Here is a 17,424-nt window from a genome sequence, read left to right as displayed (position 1 = left end):
AGACTTGAACCTCATTTTGTGGATTAAAACACGCAAATTTAATAGTCTGACATAGATATCCACATGTGTGCAAAATATTTCAGTGTTCATCATGGTCAGTGAAGGACTGGTCAGTACTGTGGAGTCTTGAGAGCTGGTGGAAGATGGTACACAACGGGATGGACCTTCCAGCACCTCCCACAGCAGGTTGGTTTGGTTTCCTGTGGGTCCCTTGGGGCTGGCAGGGATTGCCAGCCTGGATGGCTCAGCCATGGGCATCTCCAGCACCAACTGGCACCTGTGTCATCAAAAGTGAATCAGGAGCGGGGGCCTGGACACGGCGTACACTGGGTACAAGAAAGGAGCTGTTGGATTGCAAAATTTGGATACGAGTAAAAGAGAACTGCTAGGTTTAAACAAAAGCCATGGGCTGGGAAAAACCCTCTGCATTGTCCTTATCCCTGTGGATTCTTCCTGCCTTCTCCAGACTCTTTGCATGGTGTTATCAAATGCCCTGCCCAAACCAGAGAATCCACACCTTGATCTCATCAAACCTGTGCAGAAGACCTATTCTGCCTTGTCTCTCCCTTTGTGTTCCCTGGATCCTTGCATTCTGTAAACCCAAACACCTTTTTTTCCCTTGCAGTTCCCCCAAGATAAAGTGGGTTTTCCCTCCATGAGGGTAATTGTAAGACCCCAAATTTGTTAACCTTGGTTTTTCCCTTATGCCATCCCTGAATCCCCCTATTTGTAATAAATTGTAATAGTTACAACCCCCTGTTGAACATGTAGACCCTAAACCCTTTAAATATGCACTTTTAAGTCAATAAGCATTCTAGCTTCTTGGCTCCCTGGGATCATCTTAGCTTTATCGAGCTCCACAAGGAGTTCTTTGCAGAGAGAAAGACCAGAAGCACAGCCTGTCTGCTTCCAGATGGGAAAATATTTGCAGACCATCAGCCTCTTTGGAGCTGAACAATTTCCTTCTCTAACAGAGCACAGAGAAAAGGTCACTCTGAATTAGAGGTATGGCTGCTGTTACCTCAAGAGGGACAGGATGTGAGCACTGAAGGTCTTGCTTTGTGCATTCCAGACCATAATTCCCAGAGGGTAGGTTGTTCTGAGAATCTGTTGCAGTGAAGGCTACAAGATGTCTCTTCTCTAATTGAGCGGTGAAGGAAGGCAATGTAAGAGTTGAAAAAAAATCATGGAATCTCAAAATGGTTTGGGGATGGAAGGGACCTTAAAGACCATCTCGTTCCAACACCCTGCCATGGGCAACACCCTGCCACTAGCCCAGGTTGCTCCAAGCCCCATCCAACCTGGCCTTGGACACTTCCAGGGATCCAGGAGCAGCCACAGCTTCTCTGGGCAAGCTGTACCAGGGCCTCCCTACCCTCACAACCAAGAATTTCTTCCTAATACTTAATCTCACCCTTCCCTCTGTCAGTTTAAATCCATTCTCCCCTGTCCTATCACTCCATGGCTTTGTTAAAGCCCCTCTCAGCCCCCCTTTAGGTACTGGAAGGGGCTCTAAGGTCTCCCTGGAGCCTTCTCTTCTCCAGGCTGAACAACCCAACTCTCAGCCTGTTCCCATAGGAAAGGTGCTCCAACCCTCTGAGCATCGTGTTTAGATAAATATTTGTCTCAATATTAAGATGCTTAAAGATCATTTATCCTACTGTCCCAGTCACTTCTAATTTTACTTTCTGGTTTTGATGGTTTTCTTTTTGGCAACTGCTTCTGAAATCTTACGTAGCATCTGTTAGCATCTCATCTCATCTCACTGTCATCCTGCCTCACTCTTTCTCTCTGGAGTAGCACTAATCACAACAGCAGGGATTTGAAATCCATTATGGCTCTGTGTTACAAACAGGAGGGGCTCTCTGGAGAACTGGGTTGGATTCTTCCCTTCCGCCATTGAACTGTGGTGTGTTTTTGGGCAAATCCCCTTTTGATTTCTTCTTGGTTGGTTGAAAATTCTCATTAAATTTAAGTTTGTTTGTGTCTATATTCTGTTTCCACTCTTGGGTGAGATTTATTTTATGCAAGGTAGGCAGGTTACCTGTGGAAGCCTGAACTGGTCATCCTTTCAGATAAAAATTACCCTCTTAGGTGCCTATTTTTCCCCAGGGACTCTAAAAACTGGAAGAGTAGCACAAACTGAGAGATGTAACTTTTAAATATTTATAATTAGGGGAGGTGAATTACATGTTTTACAAGTGGGACCTGAGGCAAAAATACTTCCAATATGTTGCTTATTTGAGTGGCCTAAATGGAGAACTCTCATGATAAAATTAATTGTGATCGATTAACATATCAACATAAATTATTCTCTAAAGTTGGAGGAAGCATAACAAATTGTGGTTTATATTTGGCAGCAACACTGAGAAGAAACAAAAGAAAATACAAATGTGAAAGTCTTGGGTTCTGTCAGCTTTATTTTCAATCACTTATGTGGTCAATTAATGAAGAAAAGCATAACACAAACATTTCTATTTGGCTTTTTTTGCTTTTAGATTTCAGCAGGAGCAGACTGTGTAAATACATAAAATAATTCTTTAGGCAAGCAGGACCTCCCTTGGGCTTTCCAGCTGATTTTCTATGATCTTTTGGTTTTGTGCTAAGCTACAGTGAACAACTGGAGAGCGTGTCTGTCAGGACACAGTTTTCATTGGGAGAAAATTGAAGAAAACCAGGACACAGGCTGCACAGAGAGCTTCCAAACAGCCAGCTGAGCTACTTGTTAGGGCTACATGACTCAAAAATGCACAGTGATAATTTTGGAGGTTCATTACAGCTTGAAATTTCATGTTTGTATGAGCTACCGAGCTCATGTTGTTATTCCTCCATCAGCCTCTTCAATCATTTAACAGCACAGAACAAATAAATTGGCTCTTTTTAGGCTACTTGGAAGATGCTCGACAGAGAATTGCTGGATTTCCTGGTACAGTAAGTGCTGCAGATAAACAGGCAGGAAATGGCTCCTTTCTCTCATGAATTAATAGCAGAAGGAAAAGTTCTACTGGCATTCCAGACTGTCAACAACCATCAAGCTTTTCTCTCTGCTCTTGACCACCCTTTTCCCCAGGGCAGCCTTATTCCACAAAAGGAATTCTGGGAGGCATCAGGTCCAACAGGAATGGCAGGAGAAAGGTGGTAGGAAGGGTCCCTGAGCAGAACTCCATCCACTTGATTAATGGGTAGAGAGGTGATTTATGCAACTTATTAACAGGAACAGCTGTTTGCAATGGTATTTTTAGTGGCTGCATCTGCAATTAATCCCTGATCACAATAAAAATTAAGTGTTTAATGGCTAAAATCTTCTGGAGATGGAAAAAGGCAGAACACCTGTCCCACGCTGGGTTTCTGTTGTGTTTCTTTGATTCAACTGTCCCTGATTCAGCTCATCTGAATGTGAATTGCTTTCATTTTCATCCAACTTTCACTCTGCAGAGAGGAAATAATCTTGGGCTGGTCCATCAGAGAAAGAAAACTGCTGGTATCCAACTCGGTTTGAACAGCTCTGCTACTTACTGCCAGCTGAAAAGGTGTCTTACAGAGCAGGGACTGGCAGATGATGGATAGATATGCTGCCTAAAGGATATGAACAGGTAGAAAAACAGACAGACATGCCAGCCAGTGAATAGTAATCTGCTGCTCCCTGATTGTTTCAGATGCCAGGATTACAAGTGTAAGCAGAGTGACTGATTGATTATCTTCCTTCGCGATACTGAATTGCAATAACTAAGCTGGGGTCAATCTGCCAGCAGTTGCTCACTAAAAGTAATTAATCTGGTTCATACCCTTCCCAGGGGAAAATAATTATGTATGCACCTTCCTTTGGTTGTCCTTTGCAGGCACATTTCCTGGCTTCTAAGGCACTCTCACTCCAGACACAGAGTGAGGCTTTCTTTTATTAAGAGGAACAGAAATTTAAAGCCGGTGAAAGCTCAGAAGGAAATGTCAATCACCTGAAGGTGAAAGCAGTTAATAAACTTGAAGTTGTCTGTTCATCTCTGCATTCCCATTCTCTGGTACCTAGAAGAGTCAAATTCTCTGTGTGTGCCACTCTCCCACGCTGCAAACTGCATGTGTAGATGACAGCCATTTTTTGAAAGAACACATATGTCGTGGGCAGACAGATGAAACTGGATTCATTTTATCTAAAATCAAGGTGGCTTTGGACCTGAATTGGTCAGGCAGTTGGGCTAGATCAGCATTGTGGGTCCCTTCCAATGGAGATATTCTAGGCTATTCTACTCTAGTCTGTTTTTGAAGTTAAATTTGTAGGTGGCCGATGGAGACACATAGACCTCCTCCAAATCTCAACCGAGTCTCTCTTAAGATGGGGTTGGATGAACCAGAAGTGGGAAGTTCTGGATTCCCATTTCACTGATTGTCATTTTATTGACTAGAGAGATGGTCTACACAAACACTTAGGTTTATTCCCAACTTCACCTAGCTAATAGAAGGTAAAAGAACTTCACCTGCTTACTTGTTTGTTTGGACTAATACATTTCCTCACTCACTAAGTTCCTTTTATCTCTTTGATGCCTCCTGAACATATTCATGCCACCATTTCCCACAGATTCCCCTGAAGCAATGCCTAAAAGTTACAATGCTGTCTAAACTGAAGATTTAAAGCTTGCCCACAATGTAGGTTTAATTGCCATGCAGTCAGATTTATGCATCATCTGTTATGCACCTGTGAAAAATCTTTCCCTCCACCTTAGGCAATAAATATGCACAAAGACTCTCTTCTGCTTTCAGGCCTTTTAGCATCTAAGAGGACAAACACTACAGGGGTACTCTGTGGGGCCATGAATTTTGATTAATTCTTCTGCATTTGCATACCTAACTAACATCTTTCCTTCCTCAACTGAGCACTGCCACCAGTGCTTGGGATTATGTTCACTTCCCTTTACAAATTTGCATTTCCTACACATAAACTTTAAAAGAAATTTTAATGAAAGAAGATGCTGCTTCTTACCAACTTCTGCTGTTCTGTTCTTTCAGTCTTGTTTTCTCTGAGGCTCTGAAATGCTTGAAGTCCCCATGATTTCATTGCCACCAGAGAGAGAGACTGGAATGAAGACTTGCCTGTGGCTTCTAACCCCAGACAGGCATTAAAAAATAAAATAAACTTTTCCTCAACTGTAATACCCAAAGCATTGTTGCCATGGTAGCAACAGTGCCACCGGATAAATGCAGGGATCAGTCTTCATGGATCCCTCTCTACTTGGCTGGGAGAGCGTTGCTTTGTCATATGGTGTGGCTGGGGGTTAAAAACATCTACTTTGTCATTCACAACCTGCTTTGGGCATCCATCTGCTCCAGAATAGGGTCTTCCATGAACTGTAGAAGGATCTCAGCTTCATTGTGGACCCCCATGTGCTGCAGGGGCACGGCTGCCTCCCCATGGGCTGCTCCATGGGCTGCAGGGGAGCCTCAGCTCCGGTGCCTGGAGCACCTCCTGCCCCTCCTCCTGCACTGCCCTGGGGGTCTGCAGAGTTTATCATCTCACATATTCTCTTTCCTTTATCTCCCTGAAGTTCCAGGTGATTTTTTTTTCCTCCTTCTTAACTCTGTTATCCCAGGGTCACTTCCAATGGACTTTGCCTTGGACAAGTTGGCTCCACTGGACAAGTTGACTCCACTGGACATGGGGGGAGATTCTGGCAGCTTCTCCCAGAAGCCACCCCTGTAGCCCCCCACTACCAAAACCCAGTATAAAAACCTATGAAAATTAGTTGACTATGTGTCAACACAGTTCCCACGTGAAATATTTAAGAAATCGTGCATGGAAAAAAAAAACTTGCCCTGGGGCACGTTCTGTTCAGAGAATAACAAAAAGCACAGAGCTGAACTCCTGAAATCATAAAGCAGATTATAAGGTTTTCTTTGTTTCATTGATTGTTTTTTATGTCAACCCTTTTTTTCATGAACACTGATGAAGCAGAGCCATAGAGAAAAGCAGGTTGGAAAAGTCAGTTCTAAGGGCCATGTGGCAGATCTGTTTGATATTTTTAGTTTGCTCTCTGGAAAGAATCAGAGCATGCAGCAGCAGGGTTCTCCTCTTCAAAGCCCTAACATCTGAGAAGCGAGGGCAATAAATTAAACATTTCACCTGTTGAACATGTCCAAGGGGTGTCTCCTGAGTCTCCTGCAGAGGACTCTGAAAGAAGCAGCGCAGCAAACAAGAGGGACAATGGAACAGGCTCTGTTGCTTTTCAGTAAGTTCACTTTGTTTCACCTGCTACAGAGGAATTGCCCTGATTTTCTGTCTGGTGTTTAGGATCTGTCCTTTCTGGTTTTCTTTTGAAGGCAGCTCCACTTGCCATCTTTTTTCACCTTCTGTACCTTCAGTGTATCACAGAGCACCTCTGCTCTTCATTCTGATTCTCCTTTGACTTTCCTTCTCGCTCTTGGTATCTCACACGTCTTATTTCTTTGGAAAGCAATGGGATATTGAAAGGGTGAAGGGTCTGGAGCACAAGTCTGATGAGAAGTAGCTGAGGGAGGTGGGGGTGTTTAGCCTGGAGAAAAGGAGGATGAAGGAAGACTTCAGTGCTCCCTACAACTCCCTGAAAGGAGGCTGTAGCCAGATAGGGGCTGGTCTCTTCTCCCAGGGCACAAGCAATAGAACAAGAGCAAATGGCCTCAAGTTCCACCTGGGGAGGTTTAGACTGGATATTAGGGAAAATTTCTTCACGGAAGGGGTGATCAAGGATTGGAACAGGCTGCCCAGGGCCATGTGGAGTCACCAACCCTGGAGGTATTAAAAGACAGGTAGATGTGACACTTGGGGACACAGCTTAATGGTGGGCTTGGCAGAGGTGGGTTAATGATTGGACTTGATCTTAGAGGTCTTTTCCCACTTAAATGATTTTGTGAAAATTTTCATCTGCAATTCAGTTACAAAAAAAAAAGCACATTTACATATACACACAAAAGAGATAGAATTCAACTGTGATTCTTGAATTGGGATTCATATGCTGTAATTTAGACACTTCAAGGCAGATGCCTAAAAATCAAACTTCTGAATTAGACATAGAACCCCATAAAAGCCTCTGGTGAGTGATAACACATTTGCAGTATTGTCCACCTCACTGTGTTACACATTTTGCTCAGTTAAAAATAATTAGTCCCCAGAGGTGCCTATATATCCTGTCGACTGCATAGGAAGCCTGTGACACACACCTTGGTTTGGGTTAGATGAAATCCAACAGTATGGAACAGTGTTTCTGATCCAAGACATTTTTTTTAACAGTTATTATTAAGGTTATCAAAGTTTAGTTTAGTTTTGCCAAAATCCTGTCAGGAGAATCAGAAGAGGGAACGCGTGAGTCAGAAGGTCTTAGGTGGTAATTTTTAAACTTTACACCCCTGCAAAAGGAAGAACAACCTGTGTTTCTCAGCTGCCTTGCCAGGCTGACTTTTACCAGGAAGAGGTCAAGCTGCACTCTGCTTCTAAGGCTTGATCTCATTTGTATTTCGTACACTGGCTCAAAGCTCAAAACCTGAGCCTCAGAGCTTAATTCCTGTGGTCCCGATGCTCCTGTGCTGGAAATGGGAAGGCAGCTTTGGTCAGGCTGGGATTTTTTTCCTACTGGTTGTGGTGACTTCTACCTGAGGCAGGATGCAAGTTGCTGTAAGCACCCCCTTCAGAAGGGAGCTCTCCCCAGCACTAACAACCTCCCTTGGGCTGAGTCCAGCCCTTGTGCCCCCCCTGCCAACATCCCTCCTGCTCCCCTGCTGCTGGAGCCGATCCCTGCTCTCCAGCTGGGCACTCACAGCAAAGCAGTTTGTGACTGCTCACCCTGTTTGGGTATTTATTTGGGCTGCCCTGTTGCACAGTGGGCTCTCACACTGTGTTTTCACCCAGCACATGCCAATCCCTGCGGTTCCCTCACTTCCAGGGTGAACACAGAGCAGCCGCAGAGGCCCTGGACCCCCCTGCTGCCATTTCCTCTGCACGTGTTTACCCAGTGTGAAATCAGCTCCTTGCTGTTTGTCCAATTTTCCTGCTAAAAGCCTGTTTTCCTCATCAAAAAAAGCTTTTCAGCACTCCAAATCTCAAAAGCCTGTAAGAGGAGATGTGTTTTTTATGAGAATCTTTCATCAGAATACATTCCACCATTACCTGTGTCCCCTCTTGCTGATGCCATACACTGGCACAGATTGGTTCCAACCTCTTTATTGAGATATTTCCAGTGGTTACAGTTCCTGGAGCTATTTTATAAGTACTCAGGTAAAAAGACACGATGGAGAAAAGCAACATGGAATCATAGAATCATACAATCATGAAATGGTTTGGGATGGAAGAGACCTTGAAGGTCATCTCGTTCCAACCCCCTGCCATGGGCAGGGACACCCTCCGCTATCCCAGATTGCTCCAAACCCCATCCAACCTGGCCTTATATCATAAGTAAAAATATTATTAAGCAAATGTCTATTCCCACTGCTAAGGAAAATGAAAAAGTAAAATATTCAAAGTTATTTCGTGGACTTAAATTGTATTGAAATGAGCGGGTCTGATACCTGGGTCTGCATTTTGGGGTTTTTGATAGGTCAAACATTTCAGCATTAACTTGATATCCTTCTTCAAAACCAATGATCTGTGAAAAAGTCTTGTTTTCATTGAGGAAGGATTTTTGACGCACACGTTGGACTCCAAAACCAACAAGGAAATCATTAAAAGAATGTTCCAGCCAGCTGTAATGGAAATGTTCTTCATTTTCCTTTGTTACTTTTATATTTCATTGCTCAATTATGTGGCTACAAAGAAAGACAAGTGGAGCACTCATCAAGATGTAGCACATCACCAAATGCTGAGCAGTCACCTGTGAAGCGAAAAAAGCAGAAAAATCAGAGGAATTTAACTTCCTGCTGTCTCAGTCTGTCATTATATGACTCACCAAATATTCCTGTCCATCACATATCAGAACTTGAGGTACCAATGCTGGGTACAGAGGTAACAACTTCCTTCTAAAAGCATCTGAATTGTTTTTAAATAGCTGATAAATGGAAGCGCCATAAAGGAAAGTAGGGGGAAAATGAAAAGGAAGAAAAAATAAAAAGAGAGAAACAAAAAGAACCCAACATTTTAAATGTGAACAGTGAATTAATCTAATTAAATTATATTCTCCCCCGTGTCTCTGGGAGGAAAGAAAATTACTGGTGTTCCAATAGTTGCTACTTTATTAAAAGCCACTCTATTTTTTCCCAAAGCTTTTAAAGCAGAGACAGACCGAGATTAAAATACAACCAGTAGTTAAAAGCTACTTTCCTTTTGTTACTGAGCTTCTGAAGGGGCACTCAGGAAACAGATGCATTAAAAGCTGAGGGAGGAGGACCAGCACTTGCACCCAATCACTTCAGTGTGTTTTGTCCTGTGCCAATGCCAGGGACAGCAAAGCAAATTCCACATTCCAGAAAAAAGGGTAAGTGCATGTTTAAATCAGTACTGACAAAAAAATTGTGATTTTCTGTGTGAAAGGTGAGAGAAATCAAGATTTGAAAAGACATTGGGTGTATTTACTCTGCTAAAAAGCCTGCAATTACACTAGGAACCAAGACTGGGCTATAACTTCTTTTTTAACATGGTCAAAAATCTTTATCCAACACCCAGAGCAGAAAACAGGGAGAGCTGGGCTAGCAATTTGCCGATCCATGACAAAATATCTCTCCCAAGAAATGACCCTTGAGCAGCAATGGACCCAGGGTAGGTAGATTAGAATGTGCCCAGGGTCTGCTTGTCCATGCAGGTCTCTGAGGGTCTCCTGGGTGTGAGCCCTGAAGCATCTTGTGAGGTCCTGACACATCCCAGTGCAGGACAGCAGAAGGGCTTGTGAATGCAGGAGGTGCCCTGTGGGTGCCAAACTGAACTTCTGATGGTAAAACGGGTCACACCTGGTGAGAACCATCTTTGAGGAGTCTCCGGGGTGGTCTTGAAAACTGTAATTTTCAGAGAATCCCAGAATGGCTTGGGTTGGAAGGGACCTCAAAGACCATCTCATTCCAATGCCCTGCCATGGGCAGGGACACCTTCCACTATCCCAGGTCGCTCCAAGCCCTGTCCAACCTGGCCTTGGACACTTCCAGGGATCCAGGGGCAGCCACAGCTTCTCTGGGCAACCTGTGCCAGGGCCTTCCCCACCCTCGCAGCCAAGAATTTCTTCCCAATATCCAATTTAAGCTGCCCTCTGTCAGTTTGAATCCATTCCCCCTCATCCTGAGCCCTGCTACAGGGTCAGCACAGGGAGTGCAGACAATGGTCACCACTTTGTGCCACAAGGAGAAGACCATTCTGGGAGGGACCATCTGCCAAAACATCAGTATTTCTACAGCTGATCTAGGTGGGATTCCTTTATAAGCCCTGGAGAGCCAGCAAGGGGAGTCTGCAGTGAAACTCATTTTAACATCAAGTGTCCAAAATGGATCAGGTAAATCAATCCTAAAATGATCTATTCCTTTCTTTGCCTATAAGAAAGCCTGGTTTGCCTGGACTGAATTTTAAGTACTTACCTCTTAGACTACTAAATAATGTCAGCTGAATCTCATCTTTTCACACCTTACTAGACGGTAAAAATGGTAAAAGCTTTATTCTCCTGTCAAAAAACCATGAGGCACAGAGTTCCTATGGCAAGCATCTCTTCAGCAGGAATAATAAAAAGGTGGCCAACAAAAGGGAACCCCCTGATATTTTTCTACAGTAGATCAGTAGGGTATTTTGATTTTTAATGGTGATAGTTTTCTGCATTTCCCGCTTAAAAATACCAGAGCAAATTTTACATTAATAAAAATGAAAGAAAGTCCCTGCTTTGGAATCATATAGTGCAAATTCCAGAAAGAGAATGAAGCATATGTGATGCATTAAACATGTGAGTTGGTCAGTCTGGTTCCCACAGCTGGTGTGGACTGTAGCCCAAAGATGCTACAACACTTCAGAAACGTTCCAGAGATTCTAAAATCAGCCACAAAATGTTAATTTTTCAATAAAACATTGATATTTCCAAAATTCTTCATCTAGCCCCGGGTATGAAACTAATAGTAAGTTAATGTTTCCAATACCTTCATTGTTGCAGCCCTTTCTTTAGCAGGAGGAAAGTGCAAAAGCTATTTTCAGTAAGAACTGGAATTCTATTTTTTTAATCTCCTGCATAAAACATGACAGCTCTGTAGTTTCTGATGCTGGCATGTGGAAAATATTGCCATTAGCATTCATTTAGCCATAACATTTTCTTCCTTCCCTTCCCTTCCTTTCCCTTCCCTTCCCAAACCTTCCCAAACCTTCCCAAACCTTCCCTTCCCAAACCTTCCCCTCCCAAACCTTCCCTTCCCAAACCTTCCCTTCCCAAACCTTCCCAAACCTTCCCTTCCCAAACCTTCCCAAACCTTCCCTTCCCTTCCCAAACCTTCCCTCCCCTCCTCTTCCTTTCCCTCCCCTCCCCTCCCCTTCCCTCCCCTCCCCTCTCCTTCCCTTCCCTCCCCTCCCCTCTCCTTCCCTCCTCTCCCCTTCCCTTTCTTTCCTTTCTCCTTTCCCTTCCCCTTCCCCTTCCCTTTCCTCTTCCTCTTCCTCTTCTACTTCCCCTTCCCAAACCTTCCCTTCCTTTTCCTTCCTCATTTATCACTTACCAGGATCAGAATCCAGCTGCATTCCAGGTCTAGTTTTTACCAAAACTGATCCTCACAGAGATCACTACAAACCTACAGTGTTTTCTCTCAAAAGTCCATTGAAATGTATATCAACAACACAAACGCACTGATAAAACAAAATAACAGGGAATTGCAGAGGTTTTGTCACAATACTAAAGGGGCACTGTGTCACTTTTAGAGCTGACTGCACAAATGTCTTCACTGCTGTCACAACCAGGTGACCAAGTGACCACGGGGACACTCATGAATGTGTTTCCTAGAGCTGAGCAACCAAACAGCTGTGGCTCCAAGCCCAGGTCAGCTGTTAATTCCTTCTTTTTTTTGGCATCTCAGGTGGATTTAAAGCTTGACTTGAGCTCTGCACAGCCACAGCAATCCTGCTGCCTGTACCAGAGGTCCAGGCTTTGGCACCAAACCCACATTTGCTGTGTGATGGGATGTAGCCTAACACAGCCCTGCTTCTGGCAGGAGCTGTTTTGACTCAACTACCAGCTCTGAGGCACTGATTAATCCACCCAAATGATTCAGCCTTTGCTTTGTCAACTTTGCCATCTGACTGTTCCTCTGCTGACTGTCCCAGTCGAAGGGACAGCCCCACAGAAACCATCTCCTCCCAGACACTCCCACCAGCAACCCCGGGGGTTCCCACAGGGAGTGCAATGTATTCCTGCCAAGCTTGGATTTGTCTATATTTTGCCATGGAAAGTCATTATGACCCCGAGTGGTCTCCAGCGTGGCTGGAAAAGCAAAGTGGTACATTTTCCACTTGGCTGTCAGTCAACAGTGGCCTTGGAAACAGCTCCCAGGCTGCTCTCCAGCCCTGTTGGGTGATCCAGAGGCCTGTAGATCACACTCAGGGATGAGGACGAGCTTCAGCCACGCCTGAATCCACACTTGAGATCTTACAACCTGTAAAAAGCTCAACAGATTTCCTCTGCCAAGGGATATCTGGTGTAAATCCATGGCACCACCCTGAAGAGGGACCTCTAGGTGCCTCTACAGAATCACAGAATCATCTAGGCTGGAAAAGACATCTAAATCATCAAGTCCAACCCAGGCAAGCAGCAAGGGAAAGATGTCATGTCCCGGCTGTAGGATGGACAGTGGAGCCCATCGGTGCTCTATGGAATGCTGAGAGACTCCCTGGAGGGTCGGTGAAATAATTCACCCATCGAATGGAACATCTTAATCGGTGTCTGTCCAGGGAATCCGTCAAAAGTGCGATCCGGTTTCATCGGGATGGGATTTGAGAGGGCCCCGGCTGCCATCTAGTGGAGTCGTGGTGTGTCTTTAGACTAAAATAAATAAATAGTACATTTGGGAATGAAGGAGAGCTAATCGGTCATCTGTAGGTTAAACAGCCTCCTTACTTGAGGAAAGCATCATAAAAAATGAAGTCATAAAAAAAAATTAAAGACACAGATGAAATAGGGGACAGAACCACACCTTAATCACGGGAAACAGGGGGATATTGGAATGATTCAAATAAAAATAAAGGATAAAGGAACCTCTTGCCACCGTTTCTGAAACACAGTTTGTGACCTCTCTCACACATCAATGGAAAACCACACAAGGGGTTTCACACCCAATAAAAGGAAATTGTGGCTGTTTTCAAAGCAATCAGGTGGTATTTCATTCCCCCCACCCCAGCTTGTTCTCCAGCTTGTTCTCCACACTTTGCAACACCACTGTGCAGTTTTGCTGGGAAGGGTGGCAGAGGTTTTCATCAAAAGTTCACAACTTTCTGTTCAATATTTTGGTCATCACTGCTGGTGGTCAAATCTCACACACAGAGCAGAGTGCAAGCTCAGAGCAGGCAAGTACTCTGCTTCCCTGAGAACCTCCTGGACTCCAACCCACCTGTGGATCTGGTTTTTCCCAAATTTTCCGTTCATTTCTTCAGCCTTATTTTCAACCCACGCAAACCTTGAATGCCTGGGAAGGTATTCAGTGTTGTACAGGGAATTTTTCGAGGAATAAAGCTCTCACCTCCACACTGACACTGCTCATTTTCCTTTAACTTTCATTTTCCCTTATGAAATTTTACTGTACATCCCATTGGTTAAGAAAACACAGTTAACACAATGTAAGCAGATTATCAAGTGTGTTTTTTACCATCAAGTTGATTTGGACTCAGTGCTCTGTTTTACACACTGTTATCTGTTTTGTAAGGAGATGGAGAAAATCCTTAACCTGTTGATGGACTCGGTGTGCATTTGATGTGGATACTTCTCTAGTTTCTAAAATTAATTGAAATCATCAGAAGTGAATGCTATGACCAAAAAGAAGTGTTTCTACAACTCCCTGTAGAAACAGGGATTGTCCATTGGATCAAGGGGCTTTATCTGGCTGGAAACCAACCCTGAGTTATTAAAATAAAGCTTGTGCTTGGGCAGAGAAGGGGAGGCACCACCTGCCCTGCTCATCATTCCCAAACTTGATTTAGCTCCAACAGCTCGAGGTGAATCCCATTCCCAGTTTAATGGTGTGGTTTTAGCTGTTTGTCCTGATCCTGGGGAACCATAGAATGATTTGGGTTAGAAGGGATCCTCAGGATGATCTGATTCCAAACCCCCTGCCAGGGACATCTTCCACCAACTCTGCACATGGCACAGATAAAATGCTCTGGTAAGTAGAGGGAGGGAAATAAAGAAACACAGATTCACTGCAGAATCTGTGTGCACATTCCAAATTTAAGGATTTATTGTGTGTGTTCCTGTTGCTTTAATAAAGGTATTTATTGTGCACTTTGACACAGCAGTTTTGTTCAATCACATACAAAGTGATGGGAAAACCCTGTTGCTCCATAAAATTACAAAGAATATTTTAACATTCTTTTCTCATACTGTTCAATTTTAATATATATTAAAAATTGATAGCATTTGAATGAAAACACAGTAGAAATAAACATTCCAGTCATTTAATTTACGTTGTGAATTATAAACATGGTGTACTTTTATTTGCGACTAAACAACGTTTTGTGTTCTGGAAGCACAAAAATCATGAAATATTCATAGAAACTACAATTCTTTATTTTAAGCTCTTTAGTTATAGGATTTTTACAATGTGCTGTAAAAATCATTGTCACTAACCAAAAACCTCCCCATCATTCTGATGTACTTTTCAGTAGGCAGGGTCTGATTAAAAGCTTTGTTCTATAGGGATAGTTGTACAACTTACACCTTAAGGACACCAAATTAATACCTTAATTTGATAATACAAGAGCACAGTTGAGGTCAGATAGTGCTGGTGTAGATGTAGTTTGTCTCTCTTGCTATCAAGGCTGAGGTGGATTATGTGTGTCTGATCTCAGTCTCCATTTCCAGACCCTTCCCCTATCAGCAGGGAACAGCACCATTGTAATCAAAAGATGTTCCAGGCTTGTTCCCAATCCATTATAGACATTATTAGAATAATCAATCTAAAATTCACTAAGCACTTTGGGGCACTTTAAATATTTTTATGGGGTTCATCCTCTATAAGGTCAATGCCATTATCCCTGTGGGACATCCCTTGGTAGAGGTGTTTGGACCAAGTGTTTACTGTATTAGAGTTTGAATCATAATTCAAATGAAGTGAAATACTGAGAAGCTGTCCTGGCTTCACTGAAATCTGAATTTATTTCATGATGCAAAACCAATAATAGTGAACTTCACTTGGTATTAGATAAAATCAGAAGAACCACAAGGGTTCACTGATAGTCATTACATGATGCACTATTTCATTTTGTTAATACAAAATATAAAATTTATGCTTTTAGTGGGAGAGACTTCACCCTTGCTATCAATTGCCAATAAAGTTATTAATAGTTGTAATGTGTGTGGGAGCTTGTAAGGCACTAAACTAGACAGAAAAAAAAAAAACTGTTTAAAAAGGTGATCTGCTGACTGAGAAAAGATTAAAAAAAAAAAAAAAAAAAAAAAAAGAGGAGGAAAAAAATTAGGAAAAGCCAGAAAAAAATGTTACCTAACTGTGCATCATAGAAGAAACTAATGAAATACTCTCATAAATACATGGGGTATTTCCATTCAAAAGAATTGGAAGATGGGTCATGCCATGCTGTTATATTGCTTAATTTTAGACATCTGGCAGGTGTATTTAAGGGTAGGAAGAAAAAAAATTAACCAGTATCATACAATTAGTTGTGATATGACACTAAAACCGAGCCCAAATGACTTAACTTGCATCTATGCTGGCAGAAACCTGAGAGTAACACCTAAAATTGAGTTTGGTTTTTTTTTTTTCCCTTATACAGCTGCAGTGAGATCAGCTCTAGCCCTTATGTCCTGGAAGTTCCATTTTCCTTCTGTCTTTCCTCATTTTCCTTCTGTCTTTCCTCATTGCACTGTACACCCTATAGCAATTTGCACACCCTGGGTGTGATCCTCTATTTAAACTCAGTTTTTCATTGCTCTGGCCCTGCTCCAAGTGAAAGTAAACCACACCTGGCCAAAATTATTCTTCAAAGGTTAAGGAGTTTCTGCTGCTCACTCTTCTCATACCTGTTTTATCAAACATTGCATATGACAAACAAGAACTTGTAGAAAAATAGTCTTATGCAATAATTGTGCACATGCTCCTGGTGTTAAGCTCAGTATAAATTATCTAAAGTCAATCTTGAAAAATTAAATTGCTTCTTAAGTTTTTAAATTAACACTTTATATTAAAACTGGATTTGCTGAAAACATACTGTAACTCAAACATCCATGCCATGCGTTGTCAAAACTGATATTAATATTTTCATTAAATAATCAGAGTAATTGCTTCTGATTGTAACCATTTCTGTTTCCAGTTTCAGCTATCTCAAAGGCAAGTATTCTCCCTGAAGTACCTATTTATTTTAGGAAGGAATAAAATTAGGATTCCAGTCTGTGTTCATGTTAGAAAAAGCTGAGAAGTCCAGAAAAGGACAGTGACCAGTGTGCAATAGCCTTATTTAGGTGACAAGGGATGCCACAGGTACTAGAATTCACTCAAATAATTATGTCTATTATGTATTATGCAGAGTGAATGGAAATTATTAGGACAGACCACTGGTATTCCTGATGCAGAGGGATTTGGAGCCAATCTCTTAATTCAGGCTTCTATAAAAGCAGAGAACAAGAGCCCTGAGAAGCCCCTGTATTCATGTGCCTTCATATCTGTTATTAACCTGTCCATTTAATGTCAGAGCCATCATGGAAACACCATTTCAAAACTGCAGGATTTAATTACAAGGCAGAAAATCCATTTGATACATCAAGACTCACGAGGGTCTTAATATGACACTTTCTATCACTGCTTGAGACAGGGGGATCAAAAAATGCCCTCACACATTCAGAAATCAGCTGAGCCACACAATCTGTTCAGCAGAAGAAAGAATTTCCTTTTGGTTTGATTGCTTTTCCTTTTATCTTCCACTTATGGAGAATGATGGTCTTTAGAGTAAATCAGCCAATATTCACAATTAATTATACACCAAGAGAAATGCAGCAGCTGCAGGGAATTTTGTCTCAATATGTATGGGTAGAGACAGGTAAAATTTTGATGCTTTCCTGAGTGATTGCTCTGGGCTCCATTCTGATGGAGACCATGATCTTTTAGAGACTGGAAAAATCCATGTCCAGGAAAAAAGTCTCATTCAACTGCCTCAACACTTGTGTTTACTGATAATGCCACTTTTCCATGTCAGTTGGCTGTTGTGTGACACTGAAAGGCATCTCTCTGTTAGTCCCTTACTCTCCACCCAGCTCACCTTGAATTCTTCTGGATAAAGGAACAAAACCAGTGCAAACAACACCTTGG

The sequence above is a fragment of the Chiroxiphia lanceolata genome, chromosome 1, assembly GCF_009829145.1.
Source record: "Chiroxiphia lanceolata isolate bChiLan1 chromosome 1, bChiLan1.pri, whole genome shotgun sequence".
NCBI lineage: Eukaryota > Metazoa > Chordata > Aves > Passeriformes > Pipridae > Chiroxiphia > Chiroxiphia lanceolata.
The sequence above is the reverse complement of the archived record's forward strand: the minus strand, read 5'-3'. Positions refer to the sequence as shown.